The sequence below is a fragment of the Mustela putorius genome, unplaced genomic scaffold (assembly GCF_011764305.1).
Source record: "Mustela putorius furo isolate JIRA1106 unplaced genomic scaffold, ASM1176430v1.1 tig00000242_pilon_pilon_pilon, whole genome shotgun sequence".
In the NCBI taxonomy this organism is placed as follows: Eukaryota; Metazoa; Chordata; class Mammalia; order Carnivora; family Mustelidae; genus Mustela; species Mustela putorius.
Window position 1 is genome coordinate 15,730,125 of NW_025421325.1, and position 17,312 is coordinate 15,747,436.

General features: G+C 48.4%; 1 protein-coding gene across 1 annotated transcript in view; it reads left to right on the forward strand.

Annotated features, from left to right (window-relative positions):
• The first annotated feature begins 3,518 nt into the window (after positions 1 to 3,518).
• Positions 3,519 to 17,312, forward strand: part of PTK2B (protein tyrosine kinase 2 beta) — a 122,733-nt gene continuing 108,939 nt past the window's right edge. The window contains exon 1 of the mRNA XM_004775099.3: positions 3,519 to 3,724. The gene's annotated coding sequence lies outside the window, so the exon portion shown is untranslated. The remainder of the gene's footprint in view (positions 3,725 to 17,312) is intronic.

Below are 17,312 nucleotides of genomic sequence, written 5' to 3' on the forward strand. Positions count from 1 at the left end.
AAGTAAATTTCTCATGTAAATGTTTAAGTTGGCCCAGGCCATATCTAGGGCTAGCATTGTGGCTTGATGGCACTAGGGATCCAGACTTCATTTCTCAACACCATAGACCAGGATGGCAGCTCCAGTTTCCATCATTCGGTGCAAGTGGAAAAGGAAATGTTGGAGGCTTGCCCATTGCCTTGACGGGCATGATCCTAAAGCTCACTCACCAAACATTGCCCAGAACTTAGTCACTGGCCATACCTGCAAAGGAGACTGGGATGTGCAGTCTTTATTTGGGGCAGCCTAGGACCAACTAAAAATCAGGGATTCTATTATAAGGGAAGAAAGGACAACCAGCTGTGCCTTCCTGAATGGAATAGAGCCCTTTTGAAGTCAAGGACATAGTTTTGAAGTTTGGGGGTTCTTTTGTTGTTTTGGGGGGGTTGGCTTCAACTGTGGTCCATTTAGCAAACCCAGTGGTAACTGGTTTATTTAGAGGTAGATGTTCTTTGGTGATGAAGGATTTCAGTTATTTAATCCTTGTGCCCATGACTTTTTTCTTTGTTCATTTCATTTTTTTTTTTTTGCTCAGAACACTTATAACTATATTATTCTTTTAAAATGAAATGTATTCTTATTTTTCTTATTTTTTAAGTAGGTTCCATGCCCAGCACAGAGCCCAATGTGGGGCTTGAACTCACAACCATGAGATCATGACCTGAGCTGAGATCAAGAGTCAGATGCTTAGCCAACTGAGCCATGCAGGTGCCCAAAAGTGGAATATATTCTAATAACAATATGTGATTTCATTCCATTATCCCATAATAGATTCCAAAGATGTATCATTATGTAACAATAATGGGTTTATATTCAGCCCTGCTCTTTCCCACCTGGGTGGCTGTGGACAAATTATTTATCTTTTCCAAGCCTCCTAGCATAATAATAAGAATATTATTATTTACTTCAATAAATTGTTGTGAAGACCCATTAAGTGATAGGTGAAAATTCCGTTCATAAGTGAACACCTGATAGATTGTATCTGTATAACAGATAATCTATATAATCTCTCCCCACTAAACCCACCCTATTCCTTCCTCACTCCCTCCCTTTATTTCTTTCTTTCTTTCTTTCTTTCTTCTTTCTTTTTAAGTAGGCTCCACAGCCAAAGTGGGGCTTGACTTCATGATCCTGAGATCAAGAGTCGTGTGTCCTACCAACCGAGCCAGCCAGGTATCCCTAATTCCTATTATTTCTAAAACTAAAATCATAGCATGTTATATAGCACAATACCATAATAATTGCTATAGTGTGAATATTTTCATACCTACAATTAATTGGGTCATCACGATACCCTGTGAAATAGGTAGGGAAGGTAGTACTTATTCCTCTACTCTCCTAGATTAGGAAATGCAAACTCAGAGAGATGGATTTGCTTGCCCAAGGTCACGTCTTCCTTCTTGAATGGTTCCTTCCCATGTGCATCTAAACCCACTCCACTGGCTACCATCTTAAACAAAGCTTAGAACACACAATGAGCCATCAACAGATTTTTTAAAGACCATTCACATAGAATCCTAGGATCCTGGAAGCATTTCTGATAGGATTTTTAACATAACAGGCTGACATGTGTCACCTGAATTTTTCATGACCCATACTGGACAGAACATAGGGAGACCTACAGGCAGAGAGTATCCATCGCAGGCAGTTTTCCCAGGTCTTGAGAGAGACCTATTATCCTATGATGCTAGGTGCTAGGTTTCAGAGCTTTAAAGAAACATCTCTGAAGGATTCAACATCCTTGAAAATTTTGGAAAATCTGGAAACCTTGCTCCAATTAGGGCCTGGTGATATTGTAGTTTATGGATTTGGCCACAGGGAGGCAGCATACACAAACTCACCTTTCCTTAAACCTGTTGGATTCATTTTGCTCCTTAGTTTCCACTGCCTCTAGCCCAACACAGACCCTCAACAGCTAATGTAAGTATCTAACCTTCAACTGCTCAACATTCATCTCCTCATTTCCGTGCACAAGAACACAGAAGGGGCCCCCATTTTCAGAAGCCCTCTGATGATATCCTTGTGGGGCTGTCAGTTGGTCTGTTAGTCTTCCTCCATACCTAGCCTGTGAATTCCAGTTTACCTGTCGCTCTTGCCTGATCACCCCAAGCCCTACCCACAGTCCCCCTGACACCTGACTGCTCTGCAGGTTGCCAACATTACCTGGTGCTGGGGACATCATGAACAGATGAATGGGGAAAACCAGGGGGAGCTCCTGCGGGTGTGATTATGAGCGCCCACCCAATGGGTTGTCAGCTGCCTTGGTAGGACAGGCGGGCCCCAGGCTCAGAGATTCTGACTGTCAGTAGACCCGCAGTGCCATCCAGGTATCTGTGTTTTAAAAGCTACAGGTCATCAGTCCCCTGGTCACAATTTGAGAAACATAAAATTTCTGGCTTTGTGGACAAATTAAGGAATCTTAAGTCTTGGTTTTCTTTTCAGAAAATGGGGGAAATTAAATGAAATGCTGTCAGTTGAATGCGTTCTTAGCAATAGTGGTTGGCATTTAGGCATACTCACCAAATGCTGTATTTCCTGTTGTTCTCCATGGAGTTTGGGGTTAGTGGGTGCAGTGGTACTGGGGGTGGGTGGCATCATGTATGCTGGGTGGTCATGTATGGCAGCACAACTCCAGGGGGCGCCACCCTCACAGACCAGCATGTTCTAGAACCGTGGGAGGTCCCAACCCTTCACAGGACCCAGAATGAAGAAATCTGGGCCAGGGGCTCTAGAGAGGAACTTTGAGGATGTGCAGGGACATTGAGAACATACCAGCTTTCTGACGTTATGCTAAGTCCTGTTCATCTCCTCCTACTTAGGGGGAAAGTCTGGAATCTTTCCAGCAAAAGGGGGAAAAGGGTTTCTAGGTTCCCTTGAGTCCCTGCCTTGAATTTCAGGCCCTGCTCACCTGAGTAAAGAGGTGAACCAGCCTCTTTGGTCAGCAAAGTGAGCTGACATGGAGATGAGGCTGGTAAAGGCTGCTGGGCTTTGATGACAATTTTGTGTCACCCTCTGGGCCCGCCCTATCATAGCACAAGCACCTGGATCGGTTCTACCAGAGCCCCTGGTGATATTCACCTGATCTCTAGTGTCCCATCAAGGGCTTGGGGCTACTTTAGGACAGAAAGAGACCTGGAGGGTCTGAGATGCTGAGATTCTGGGAGCCAGATAACTGGCTCCCACTCTGAGCCCTACCTTGAGGCTAGAGAGGAAATACCGACCTCTAAGCCTAGCCTCCAGAAGTCTGCAATCGGAGTGGGAGGAGGAGGGAGGGGTAGGAGGAGTTGGGCGAGGTCAGCCGCTCCCAGGGACGACCAGGGCAGGAGACCCCGTTGGGGCTCGGGATATGGGTCCGCAGGTGGGCACGTGCCGCTCAGGGAATTGGTGGCGGCGTCTATTTCAGGGTTTATGGTAAGAGGCTGGAGCGGGCACACACTCAGCGCCACAGACAACACACCCCACCCTTTAAGGAAGTGAGGAGGAGAGCAGCAGGGGTGTGGTTAACTAGGAGGAGGAGAGGGGAAAACACCAACCTGTCAGCCCTGTTACTCAGCAGAGGCCTCGGGAGCGGCCGCGCACCCCTTACCTGCCGCAGCCCCCCGGACCCACCTGTACCTGCCGGCCGCGCAGCCCGCGCCTCACCTGGCTGAGCCAAGGAGCCGTCGGAGTCGGCGCTTCTCTCCGAGTGAGTCCCCTCCCGCCATCCGGGCGGAGCGCCCAGCCACAAGTTGGAGGCAGGCCGGGGTGGTAGGGGTGGGAAAGGGGTGATTCCGAGACTGCCGGTACCTGGACAGGAGCGGGAGTTCCTGGAAAAGGGACTCCGGTGTCGGAGCCGCCGGGGCGCTGCACGCCTGGCTGGCTCGCCTTCCCCCCGGGGCAGAGCAGAGTCTATTTTGGGAGTTAATTTGAGACTGAGGGGTGTTTCTCCCTCTTTGTCCTCCGAACGTATTCTGGGAGGGGAGGCTGGGGGATGATGAGAACGCACAAAATCGCCACCTGCTTCCAAAGGTCGGATCAGAGAGCGACAGACCAGGGCTTTCAGAATGCAACTTCGGGCGCTGCCTCGGAGCCGCTCCCTGCCCTCCCCCCCTTCCCCTCTCCCCGTGCCCTTCAGCACCCCCACCCTGGTCATGTTCCCAGCACACCCCACTGCTCTGGCAAGGACTGCCTGCACCCCAGAGGGCATTTTCTAAATCAAGCCCGGACTGAAAGCAAGCAGGGCTCTGCGAGGGCCATAGAGGCAGAACTCCAGGGTGTGTGTGTGTGTGTGTGTGTGTGTGTGTGTGTCTTTGTGTGTCTGTCTGGGGGTTAAAGTTAACACTGGCTGCTCACTGGTTCTTTGTGAAACTACCTTCTCAGTTGCAGGAAAGGGTTAAGTTCTGTGCTGCCTTCTCTTGCTGTCAGGCTGTGCGTGGGCAAAGCCTTGGGTGGGTGAACAGGGAACATATGGGTGATGTTCTGAGCCCACCGAGCCCCACCACCTGCCCTAACCCTCAGCCATCTGACACTGGCATCTCCCTACACCCCAAACTTGGGGCTCAGTCCAATTAGGTTCCCTTGAAGGGGCCAGGGGGGAGAAGGGGAGCAGAGTTTGTCCCCAGAGGGGGTATGTGCCAGGAGGATTTGGAAGCCAAGGAGAAGTTTCCGCTGACCTGTAGCGCAACTTGAGCCCCCAGGGACAGCTGATATGTCATGACCTGGTAAGGGGCACAAGGAGACCTCTCCATGTCTTGACTGCTCTCTCCTCACCAGAGTCCAGGCCAGGACATGCCTTTGAGGACCTGAGCCCCAGCCTCTCACAACTCAGAGAGGGAGAGGAGGCAGAGATGAAAAAGTGAGTAAGGATGGGAGGAAGGAAGTAGTCACATTCAAGAGATGCGGCTCTGGATAGTCTCCATCCATCCATTCATTCATTCAATAAGCATCTGCTGCTTCCTACCTGAGGCTATGTGCTGGTTCTTCATGTGGGGACACAAGGATGTTTGTGCCCCACCCCTGCTCTCTGGAGCCGGATGGTGGACATCTGATGCTGAGGGCTGCAGTGGGAAGGGGCAGGGATCAGGGTGTCAGGTAAGACTTCCTGGCAGAAATGACTCCAACAGGAGACCCAGAGGATCAATAGAAAGTGGGCAGAGAGTGGGAGAGAGGGACGGAGGCAGGCACAAAACACAGCAAGTGCCGAGACCTGGGGCCAGAAGCAGCATGACACATTGAGGAAACTGAAAGTAGCGCAGCATGGTTGGAGCATGGAGAGTGCAGGGGCGAGGTGAAGCTGGGGAGGTAAGTAGAGACAGCTCCAGAAGGGCCTGCTTAGGCTGCCATGGCAACTCCCGTTGGAGCAACACTTGGGACCCAGAGCCAGGCAGGAGACTTCCCAGCATGCCTCTGAGTCTAGGGTGGGGTTGCCAGATTTAGCGAATAAAAACACAGGACACTCCGATTTGAATTTCAGATAAGCCATGACTATTTTTCAAGTATAAGTATAGCCCTGCAGTATTTGGGACATACTTATACTAAGACATTATGTATTGTTTATGTGAAATTCAAATTTAACACATATCCGGTATTTTATCTGGCAACACTCTTCTAGAAGGAAGGGGAAGATGCTCCTGGGCTGGGAAATGAAAGATGGACCATGCTCCTGTGCCAGGAGAACAGTCTTCAGGGCATATTTATCTTGTCACCAATTCTCCTAGATGCCAGCTTGGGACTCCTTCACTGACTGACCATGTTATTTCTTTAAAAAAAAAAAAAATTTCCTTGGTTTTCATGTTTATCTACAAGCTGAAGATTGTGATACCTCAGAAAGAGATTGGGCTTTGGAGGCTAATGGACCCGGATTCAAACCCCGCTTGGCCCCTTTCCCACCGTGAGGCTCCTGGAAGCCCCCGAATCTCTTTTCTGAACGAGTACAGGAATAACATGTTGTTGGAAGGATCTATGATAATGCACATAGATTCTCTAGTGAGTGCTCAAGAAAAGTGGCAGATATTAATTTTTATGACCCCTTTGCCAGGGTGACCAAAGTAGCATCCACAAAGTGCTTGGGCTCATTGATTTCTGTTTATAGTTAGTGAGGACTCAGAGGTTCCCCAGGGAAATAATGTGGTAGGTGTCCCGCTTCTAGCAAGAGAGTGTGCCAGCTCCTGAGCAAAGAAGGGAGAGCCTGAATTGTTTTTCTCAGATCTACCCTTCCTTTTGCAGATCACCTGCTTCCAGGGGAGGAGATCCCTAGCTCTCCTCTTGGAGGAGAATGGGTGGGAAAGAGGTGGTGGCTCAGGGCAGAATTAACGGAAGGAAAATGTGAATGAATTACAAGAGAGAACCCACATAAAACAGCTAGCACGGTATCTGGCATAAACAAGTGCACTGCAAAATTTGGATTGCCGTCATTCCTGTTTTTACAAGTACCTTAGACTCTTAAAAACACATAGACACGTAGACACATAGACACACAGACTCATTGCAGGGAGAGATGAAGTAGGGGTGCATTGGGAACCGTGTTTTGACTTTAATGAGAGCATTGGTGAGAGCAGTTTAGGGACCTCCTAAAAGGGAACTGGAGGGAGTTAAAAATTAGTTAAGAGAAAGAGGAAATGGAAATTGTGTTCCCTTGTATGGACCGTGGAGTTAAAAATGGTCCCTTTCCATGGCTGAATCTCCTCCTCCCCAGTGGTGAGTGTTTTGTTCCCAGCTCTTTAGACCAGCATTTGCCAAACAGTGTTCAGAGAAACTCTATGCCATGAGAGAGTTATGGGTGTTCCCTTGGAGAAATGTTCAGATGAGCTGGCTCTCAGAGAGTTGTCATGTGTCTTTGTACAGTCAAGGTCCTGTAGAAAAAACTTCTGTATCCCTGGGTCCTCTAGCATTCTGTGAATTTGACCCTAGAACCCTGGAAGGGTGGGGGGGGGGCTATTGGGGAACCTATTATTGTCTCAAAGGAAATAGCATTTCCTATCTAGTGACTGTTGATGTGGGCACAGTTCTGGGACCAAGCAGGTCTTTCAGAGGACATTGTTCATTCCCTAACTCTAACCAGGAGAGATCTAATTGATCCTAGACTCAGCAGTGTCCAACTTACAGAGGATCTCTGCGGACTGAGTGCTGGTGCACAGCTCTCCCAGCATCACATCTCCCCCATGGACACAAACCCCTACCCGTGTCAGCCAAAACCTTCCCGTAGCAGCTTACGCCCATTTCTCATAGGTCAGAAAAGCCTGGGAAGAGGATGTCTCTCAGCAAGTGGCCATCCGTGGTGATAGCCATTGCTCCATATGTCCTCAGTACTGCTAAGGCAAGCACACCGATGGTGAGGGAAGGAAAGGGAGAGAGCATGCTCTAGGGTAGATCTTGAGTGGTAGGTCTCTGTCAGCCCCTAGCTCTCCTCCTGCCCAGGAGTCATGGGCTCTGGACCACATGGCCCTGGCCTCCTGGATGAATGGAGCTCTGAGGTGGTCACACACCAGTGGCTGGAGATACCCAAGGGCTGTCATATGGTAATTATGTACATATGATAATTAAGAGAAGTTCTTGCTGGCTTGGTGACTGAGGGTTTCTTTTAGACTCTGCATGGGTTCTAGGATAAAGGGGGAAGAGCAGGGAAGGGGGCAGTGGCTTAAAACGTGAACAGGGCTAGTAGGCTGGTGGTCAAGTACAAAAGCTTGGAGTCAGTCAGCCAGAGTTCCAACTCGAGCTCTCAGACTTACTGCTTGACGTGAGGCAAGTCCCTTGGCCTGGTCGTCCTCATCCGGAAGGCAAAGGTGACAGAAGAGGCAGACAGTCAGGGGCCCAGTAACAGGCCTGTACCCTACCCGCATGGCCTGTTTCACTTTTTTAACGTCCCAGATGGTCTTATGCACCAGCTTCCTAATATCCTTGACTGTGCCCCCAAATGTGGTCCTTCAAACAACAGGCACTTGGTCGGCATTGAATAAGTGTGGCTCTCCTTATCGTTGTATTTTTATGCTTAGGATTAATCTGAGTGGGTGGGAAGGAAGCCCCTGAGGAAAAAGGCCATCCTATGAGGAGTAGCCCTCCTAGCTTCTGTCTCACTGACAGGCATCAGGTCTCCAGCAGTATTTGCTTCTTGCCCCGCACCGCACCCACGTCTACTGGATTTGATGAACAGCCAGCCCTAATGAGCTCTTTGGCCAAAGAGACTTTCTGCGACTGCCCATCCCTGGAGTCTGAATGATCACTTAAGGGGACAGTTTTCACGAGCTGGTGGCTTTGCTCTCTGGGGTTCTCGGCACCCTAAACAAAGCTCTGAGCTGTGCGAGGGGGTGGCGATAGGGGAGGGGACCACTTTTTGAGTCACTGTGCTATTTCCCAAGGATAATTATTACTCACGATGACAGTTTGATTAAGAGAGCAGGCTGGAGGCTGCAAATTCCAATGTCCTTTTTACCTAGACAGGATGGCAGGTGGGTGGGAATGTAGGATTTGTTTTCCAGGTAGACTATGGGTGGGCGGCAGGAAATGACTGTCCTCTGCTTCCCAAGACCTTCTCACCCAGCCCTTCCCTTTGCCCAGCACTAAGGGAACTGCTGCTTTCATAAGGCAGCTGGGCAACATGATTAAAGCTAAGATAAACCACTCCAACATCCATGGAAGGCTGATCCTTCCCCACTTTCCTCTCTCGGCATCAAGTTCACCAACATTTTCCTCCTCTGAAGTGCCCTTCTTGCCTTTTCTTTCTCAAAATCCATTGCAAAGAATCTGGCCACATGGCTCACTAGCTGGGGGGTTCACAGGAACACACCATACCCATTGTTTAGAACTTGGCACTGGGTTTAATTGTTGTCTCCCTTTTGGTTAGGTTGATTCAACAACTTTGAGGGCATAGGACCGACCCCTCCCTGTGCCCCTTCTTTCTCTGAGGGTCTGCCCACCACCTGGCTCGCTCAGACTCCCCCAGCTGCTGCATCCTTACTGGGACACCCAAGGGTCCAGGCGCCTCCTCTAAGTCCTTCTGGGAGTTCTGCTCTGAGTTTGGGCTTTGCTCCTGGGGGACATCAAGGGGCAGGAATCCATTTCCCACCTGTAAGAAAACAGCCCCTCCTCTGGTCCTGGCCCCTGACACATCATGTCTTTACCTGGTTTCTAAATCATGTAGTTGACCCCGCCCCCTACTTCCTCCCCAGCCTCAAGCAGTCCCACCGCAAATGCACCTGGAGAACGGAGATGCGTTCTCCAGGTGCATTTGCAGTGGGACCCTAGCTTCTCTCTCTTATGCAGGTTTCTACTCTTCCCACCCCTGGCTCCTGCTCCAGGCAGGTTCCCGGAGATCTGACACTCAGAAGGCGCCCTTACTAGCAGCCGGTCACCTTCCCTCCACTATTTACAGGAACATGGGGCACTGATGTACAGTGATGCCCCTCTAGGCAGTCCTGAGGGGCTGTCCCAGGCTTGGGTTCTGAAGCCCCCAGTGCAGGCACATTGGGAGCCTGGGTTAGTGGAAACGCGATCAGGAATCAGAAGACATGGCCCCAGTATCGATGCGGCCACTCGCTAGCGGTGTGATTTAGACAGGTTGCTCGACTCTTCCAGACCTCTTTTTTTCTCACTCGAAAATGAAGAAAAAGGACAGCATCCCTGATGAGGTCCTTGAGAGAAATCCTGGACATATGTGAAAATGTCTGGAAAGCACCCCATGCACCATTCCTGGAGATGAGGAGTGGCGGGTTAAAGAGATGCGGGTTTGAGCCTTGACTCGGTCACTTTCTATCTGGGTGACGTTGCCCCCCAGAGCCCTAGTTTTCTCATTTGTAACTCGTTCTGGAGATTTGTGTGTGCTTTCTCCCCTCTTCACCTCCTTCACTCTTGGGGTCAGTCTTCCTTGACGTGAGAAGGACTTTATCTGTTCTCAGTAAGTCCACAGCTGGTTGGGGAGGTAATAAGTAAACATATTGAACTGTAAGATGAGATGGGGACTTGCAGTGCCATAAAAGACACACCCGTCAAGTGTGATGATGTCAGAGGATTGGAGAGGGTATTTCTGTCTGGGGAGTCTGGGGATGCTTCCTGGAGGAAGTGGCATTTGGAAAAGGTCTGAAAGGATGGGTAGGGATGACCGTGGAAACCTGGGATGGTGCTTGTGGTCACAGAAGAGTGTAAATAAAAGCAGGGAGGTGGGAAGGGCTCCTTCGAATGAATCATTTTGGGTGGAGCTGAGGGTGTCCAAGGACCATAAAGATAAAGGGAAGAAAGTGGGATAAGGCTTGACTTGGCTGCTGAAGAGTTTGGACTTTATTCTGAAGGCTGCAGAGAGATGGGGAGAATGAAGGGGTGGGGGCGCTGATCAAATTTGGGCAGCAGCAAGTAAAGTGGATCCGAGAAAAGAGGGCTTGACATTTCAGGAGGAGCAGGAAAGACATGTTACAACGGTTCATGTCTTGAGAGTTTGGATACATTATGTAATTCAGGATGATTTGGGGGTCCTAGAGATATCTGCTAGTTCACAGGAGGCTTCTCCATTCTGAGTGGAGATTGGTCTTTAGCTGAATTGAAAAGATGTAGGGTTGTGGTGCAGTCAGGTAAGCGTCCGGCTCTTGGTTTCGGCTCAGGCGGTGATCTCCCGGTCGTGAGATCAAGCCCGGTGTCGGGCTCCTTGCTGAACATGGAGTCTGCTTGAGATTCTCTCAACCTCTGCCCCTTATGCTCGTGCTCTCTCTCTCTCTCCCTCTGAAATAAGGAAATAAATCTACAAAAAAAAAAAAGTAGATGTAGGGTTTATGGGAATCTCTATAATTTGCCATTCTCCTTAATCCTTTCCTTTCTCCGGGTCATTGATTCAGAGATAAGCTGACCCCCCCACCCCCACCCGCAGCCTTATCTTTGCTAGGTATGCACTAAATGTTAGCCTGTCTCCAGGCCTAATGACACGCTCTACACGGCAGCCCCCTGCAGAATCGGGGCAGCATGCCCTTAGATCTGCTGTCCCCTCTGCCCTCATCACTTCCCATGACCTGGTCTCTGCCTCCAGCCAGAACCGCCTCCCTTCAGCCCCCCACTTTCAAGAGTCTGTCAGACATTTCCACTCGAGTAATTCACCTTAAGTGCTACATGTGGAAAACCAAATTCATCAGTTTCTCACACCAAACCATCTCTTCCTGCAGGCAACCCTTTCGTTCACGCAGTTGTCATTCTCCTAGACACCCGGGCCAGAAACCCTGATGTTCTCTTCCCTTTCTCCTCTTCTCTGCTTTTCTCTGCTCATATCTTACTTATCACTAGTCCTACAGACTCCTTCTTCATGCCTCTCATTCCTCTCTTCCCTTCTCCCGAGGGTTCACTCAAGCCCAGGTGAAGCTAATCAGCTTCTCTAATATTATAATATTATATATCTCATTAATAGTATATATATTACTATATAATATCTCTAATATTATAATATTATAATAATCAGCCCTCTAATATTACCTAGAAGCCTCCAGATACCCTCCTGATACCCTCTAAGATTACCTAGAAGCCTCTCCCCTTCCTCCAGTTCCTTTGGAAGCTCCCATGCCTCTAGACAAACCCCAGTCCCTTCAATTTTGATGCCATCTATAATCTGACCTCTGTCTACCCTTCTCAATCAACTCCCGTGTACTTTCCAAGTAAGCCCTTCACCCTCGCTAGCATGATTTGCTCACTGGGCCCCATCAAACCTTTGCTCAGTTCCTGTGTTCCTGCCCGTGGTCCTGTCCACCTTCCCCAGCCCAAGTCCTCCCAGAAGCTCCATGCTCAACCCAGCCCTCGGGAAACCTGTTGCTCCCCCACCACCCCCTTCGCTGTCTCAGTGCTTCTTTGCACTCCCTGATCCTCTAGAATTTATCAACTCATCCCAGCGTGAAATGCTGGGCCAGGGAGGTGCTTTGCCTTTTGTTCTTCTTAACTACCTCAGATGCCCATGATAGGAGATTCCATTTCCCTCCTTCCCTGCACACCCATGCCAGGCTCTCTGGGCCAGGGGGGGTCTGCCTTATTCCCTGTGCTGGCATCACGATAGTCAGTTTTAGCAGCAGACACCGCATTCTCCCCAGGGGTCAGGATGCGCTCCCAGCCTCTTCTGAATGTGGAGGTTTCCTAGAGCCTAGGGAGAGGAAGCCCGAGGATTTAGATCAGGAGCTCAGTAATCTCTTTGTAAGTGGCTCCCATGTCTCTCTAATCCGTGGATCCTTGCCTTTCCTTTCTCCCTTATCCTCCTGTGTATTGAGCTCCTGTAGGCCAGACTGAACGACAGGAGAAGACAAGGTGTGGGGGAAAAGGCAGGGAGCCTTGGTCAAGGGAAAAATTGTTGTGGGAATATGGAAGAGAGATTTGCAAGGCAGAGGTTGGCAATTTTTAGCAACCCGTGACTTCGACCTCGCTGTGCACAGGCATAGGGCTTGCCATGGTAACTGCTCTCAGAGCTTTCTGAATCCTGCAGTTGGAAAACACTTAGTACACACCGGCTCCTTTATCTCCAGAGAGTGACCCTCCCTCCATTGGTCTGGATGTACCTCTGAGCCCTCTGCTCTTTCTCTACCTGACTCTCTGTGTAGAAAACCCCTCCCAGCCTGTGTTCCCTCCCTGGAAGAGTCATGAGGGACGACAGAGGGAGCCTTGCCCTGGGACGGGGAGACCTGGGTCTGGTCCCTGTCTGCCTGGTCACTGTCTAGCCACATGATCCTGGGTGAGTCACCTGGGCCAACCTGACGAGTTTTAGGCTTCTCATTTTCTCATACAATAAGGAGATTTGGGGACTTATTATCTGCTGAAGAGCTTTCTTCAGAATGGATCTCAGGCAGAAGCCCCGTGTTAAACCGGGTAAAAGTAGACCCTCTGGGGTCAAAGTGGGGAGGCAGGTGCCTGTTGCCTCCTCAACCCTCTTGCACAGCGGTCCTGGGGCCCTCCCTGCATTTCTTGGAGCTCGGATCATCTTGGATCCTTTCCAGGCCTCCAGTTTTTGAGGTCCTGATTTTTATGTGTTTTGGCGTCCAGAGAATGGGTACAGATTCAAGTAGATTCTATACAGAATAATCTCAAAGTAAGGAATCCAGCCTGGAGCGTCGCATGTGTGTGCGCGGGGTGGCATGGTACTGTATGCGTGAACAGCCTGAGACAAGGTGCAGAATTGTCCCCTCTGAGCAAATGCACATGATTATGGGGAAAAAGTACAGAATTTTCATCTAGGTCTCAGGAACTGATGGCACCCCAAAATATTAGGAATGACCCACAAGTTTTTATAATGAGTTTTACAAACTTTTCATAGAAATTACATCAACATTGAGCTCCATTTTAATTCGAATGAACGAGGCCAGAAGCTCTGTTGAGGTCAGAACCATGTCAGCACTGAGAGTCAGGGCTCTCTCCCGAGGACGAGGACGAGGACGAAGCTGGTGCCTGACACACAGTCGGCATTTGATATGCGCAATGTGTGCCTGAAACTGACCATATGTGTGCGTCCCACCAAGGAAGGTTGTTTAAAAAAAAAAAAAAAAGGTGATGGGAATATGTGAATGTTTTAGGGTAATATTTAATATAGTATGTTAGTGACATGTTTCAAATGACATACTGTATAAAATAACACATTAAATTAAAATAATGGTTTTTTTTCCCCCAACTCCCCCCTCCCCCGTCCCTGTTACAAAACATTCAATGCTTCACTCCCATCTTTGACATCAGTGTCCTTTTGCCACTGGAACCCTACCCACATTCTAGCCTTTATCATTGTCCCTACAGTCTAAAGAGAGGTGGTTAGTTCTTCTTAATATTTATTTTTGAATAGTACCTTTCTTGAGACCTAATTCACGTACCATAAAATTCATCCTTTTAAAATGTACATTTAATGACCTTAGTATATTCACAACTTGTACAACAGACACCCCTATCTAATTGCAAAACATTTTTTTTAAAGATTGAATTTATTTATTTGAGAGAGAAAGTGAGCACGCATGAGCAGGGGAGGGGCAGAGGGATAGGGAGAAGCAGATTCCCCAATGAGCAGGGAGCATGTCCTCTAAGGGAGGCTTGATCCCAGGACCCTGAGATCATGACCTGAGCCAAAGGCAGATGCTTAACCCACTGAGCCACCCAGGTGCACCTAATTACAAAACATTTATATCACCCCATAAGAAAGCTCATACCATCAGCAGTCATTCCTCCTTCTTCTCTGCCCCCAGGCCCAGCAACCACTAATCTGCTCTCTGTTTTTATGAATTTCCCTATTCTGGACATTTCGTCTAAACAGAATCATGCAACACCATGACATACTTTACTGGCTTCTTTCACATAGCATCGTGTTTTCAAGGCTCATCTACGTTGTAGCATGCGTGAGTCCTTCATTCCTTTTTTTGCTGCCAAATAATATTCCGGTGTATGGATATGCTGCATTTTGTTTATCCATTCATTAGTTGTTTTTTTTTTTTTTTAGCTTTTATTTATTTATTTGACAGAGACACAGTGAGAGAGGTAACATAAGCGGGGGCGTGGGTGAGGGAGAAGCAGGCTCTGGCTGAGGAGAAAGCCCTATTTGGGGCTCGATCCCAGGAACCTGGGATCATAACCTGAGTGGAAGGCAGATGCTTAATGACTGAGTCACCCAGGAGTCCCTATCCATTCATTAGTTGTTAGACGTCTGAGTTGTCTCCATTTTTTGATCGTTGGAAGTAATGCTGCTATGGAACATATGTGTACAGGTTTTTGTGTGGATGTGTTTTTATTTGTCTTAGTTATCTAGGTGTGGAATCCTGGGTCATATAATCTATGTTTAACATTGTGAGGAACTGCCAAACAGATTTCCACAGCAGCTCTCGACTGTCTTACTTTCCCATCAGGAACATATAATGACTCTAATTTCTCCTGATTCTCATCAACACTTGTTACTGTCTGTAATTTTGATGTTAGCTTTTCTAGTGGGTGTGAACTGGTGTCTCGTGGTTTTCACTTGTGTTTCCTTAATGGCTAATGGTGTTGAGCATCTTTTCATGTACGTATTGGTTATTTGTGTGCCTTCTTTGGAGAAAAGTTTAATCAAATCTTTTAGAAGGTTTTTGTTTGTTTTTGATGTTCACGATAAAACCATTTCCTGTATTGCTTTTTAAAAAAGATCTTTAAAAAAATTTTTTTAATAGCAAAATTCAGCTCTTGTAAGGTGGGGCTGTACCCTCAAGAAAAGTTACCAAATCTATATTTTGATACTGAGATTACTGAAGAAAACATCTATCAGGTTACCTTTGTGAGCCTCCTTTTGGAGGCACTGATTGAAATGGAAACGGGCTAATACTTTTTCCCAAACAGTGCATTTTTGTTTAAAATAGGGTAACTGAGAGAGCAGTCCATACTATGAAAAGTTCTCTAAGGGCTAGGATATATACTTCCTCTTTTCTGACAGATAATTTGGGGAAGGGAAGAGCTTTACCTTGTATTCAAGCCTGTACAATATATGAAAATAGATGTATAAAAATAGATGGATGGATGAACAATGACTTTAAGAATGAATTAATGGGGGGCACCTGGGTGGCTCAGTGGGTTAAAGCCTCTGCCTTTGGCTCAGGTCATGATCCCAGGGTCCTGGGACTGAGCCCGCATCAGGCTCTCTGCTCAGCAGGGAGCCTGCTTCATTTCCTCTCTCTCTCTGTCTGCCTCTCTGCCTACTTGTGATCTCTGTCTGTCAAATAAATAAATAAAATATTGTTTTAAAAAAAGAATGAACGAATAGACAGAAGACGGACAGTACGCTAGTGATCAAGCAGCCACACCAATCCGTCCCTCTTTATCCTCACTTAACTTCTGTTGAGAAAACCAGCACTGGTCTTAAATTTATACTACCTAGAACTGTATATAAAATAAGTGAAAAAACAGGCTTGCAGTTACAAGCTGGAAAGAAGACACTGTATTTTCTGTAGCCTGGAATGTCTTTATTGACATCCTTTACGATGGGAGAACCTGTCTGCCCAGTGTCCTGGACGTGGTTGAGAACCCCAAAGATCTTGTAAAGTGACTGCGGGATATGATTCGGGGCCATAAGTCACTGGAGCAGTACCTTTAGGGAGGTGATTGTATATGGCAGGATTTCTTCAGTTCTGGAGTCCTCCACTGCTCTTCCCACCAGCATGAGGCCTTCAGGGTTGCTGTGGCCTCAGGCATGGGCCTGACCCTGGAAGCTTTGTGCCTCGGCCAGTCTCCGGGATGGAACCAACCATGAACCACACTCCCCAGTGATTCACCAGCTAATTCCACAGAGAGAGACTGCCCCTTCCATCCTTCCCCTTTGGTCCCCTCTCGAGAAGACAGTGTGAACTGGAAAGGACTACTCTGGAGTTTGGGGTAAGTGTGAGGCATGGAAAGAGGAAGAACAGCAGCCAGCAGAACAAGAACAGAATGGACGTTGTGGCTAGACCTATGAAGAAGTGACGGAGATGGATGAAGCCTGGAGAGATGGCTTTTAAAGATTCAGACCCTGCAGAGGGGAAGTAAGTTACAGATGATATTGCTCTTTAGAAAGACCTTCATGTGGACACTTTGGTGGCACAGTCGGTTGAGCATCTAACTCTTGGTTTCGACTCAGGTCATGATCATCTCAGAGTCTGAGATCGAGCCCCGGTCAGGCTCCCTGCTCAGTGAGGAGCCTGCTAGTCCCTCTCCCTCTGCTCCATCTCCTACCCGTACACTCTCTCTCTCTAATAAATAAATAAAATCTTAAAAAAAAAAAAAAGAGGACCTCCATGGCAGCCACAGAAAGTCAGATCTCTATGATACTTACTCTGAAGTGAGTGTGGTTGGAATTGGGGTCGGGAAGCGAAGGACAGTGAAGGGAGGTGTTGACATGGTGACATGGCCTAGAGTTCTTGCTGTAGGCTTGGCTGTCACATCTGTCCACACTGCTGGTGGCTGGAGTGGGTGCTGGGAGGGCTGGCCCTCAGGAACAGCCCACTTCCCACTTGCTTCTCCTTACTTCTTGGTGCGGAGAATGAGTGGGGCACTGTGTATAGAGAGAGGCTTGGCCAGATGAGCAGGAACCAACTTAGCCTGGGGGGGGGGTGGTTCAGAGGATGTGGTGGTGCTCAGTCTGCAAGAATGGGGGAATCTGTAGAGAGGACACCCACTTGGAAGGCAACGGGGCAGACAGACATCGGTTTTTGCCCCAATGGCGTAGAAAGGGTATTTCACAGGAATTATGGAGCAGGTAGGATACTCAGGACCAGAAAAGGCTGATGGAGGGAAAGGAATTGGGCATAGGACAGAAGTACGCATTCCACCCTCCCTGGGCACCCCTCCTCTGGAGTTCTTGGCTGTACCATCCGTGT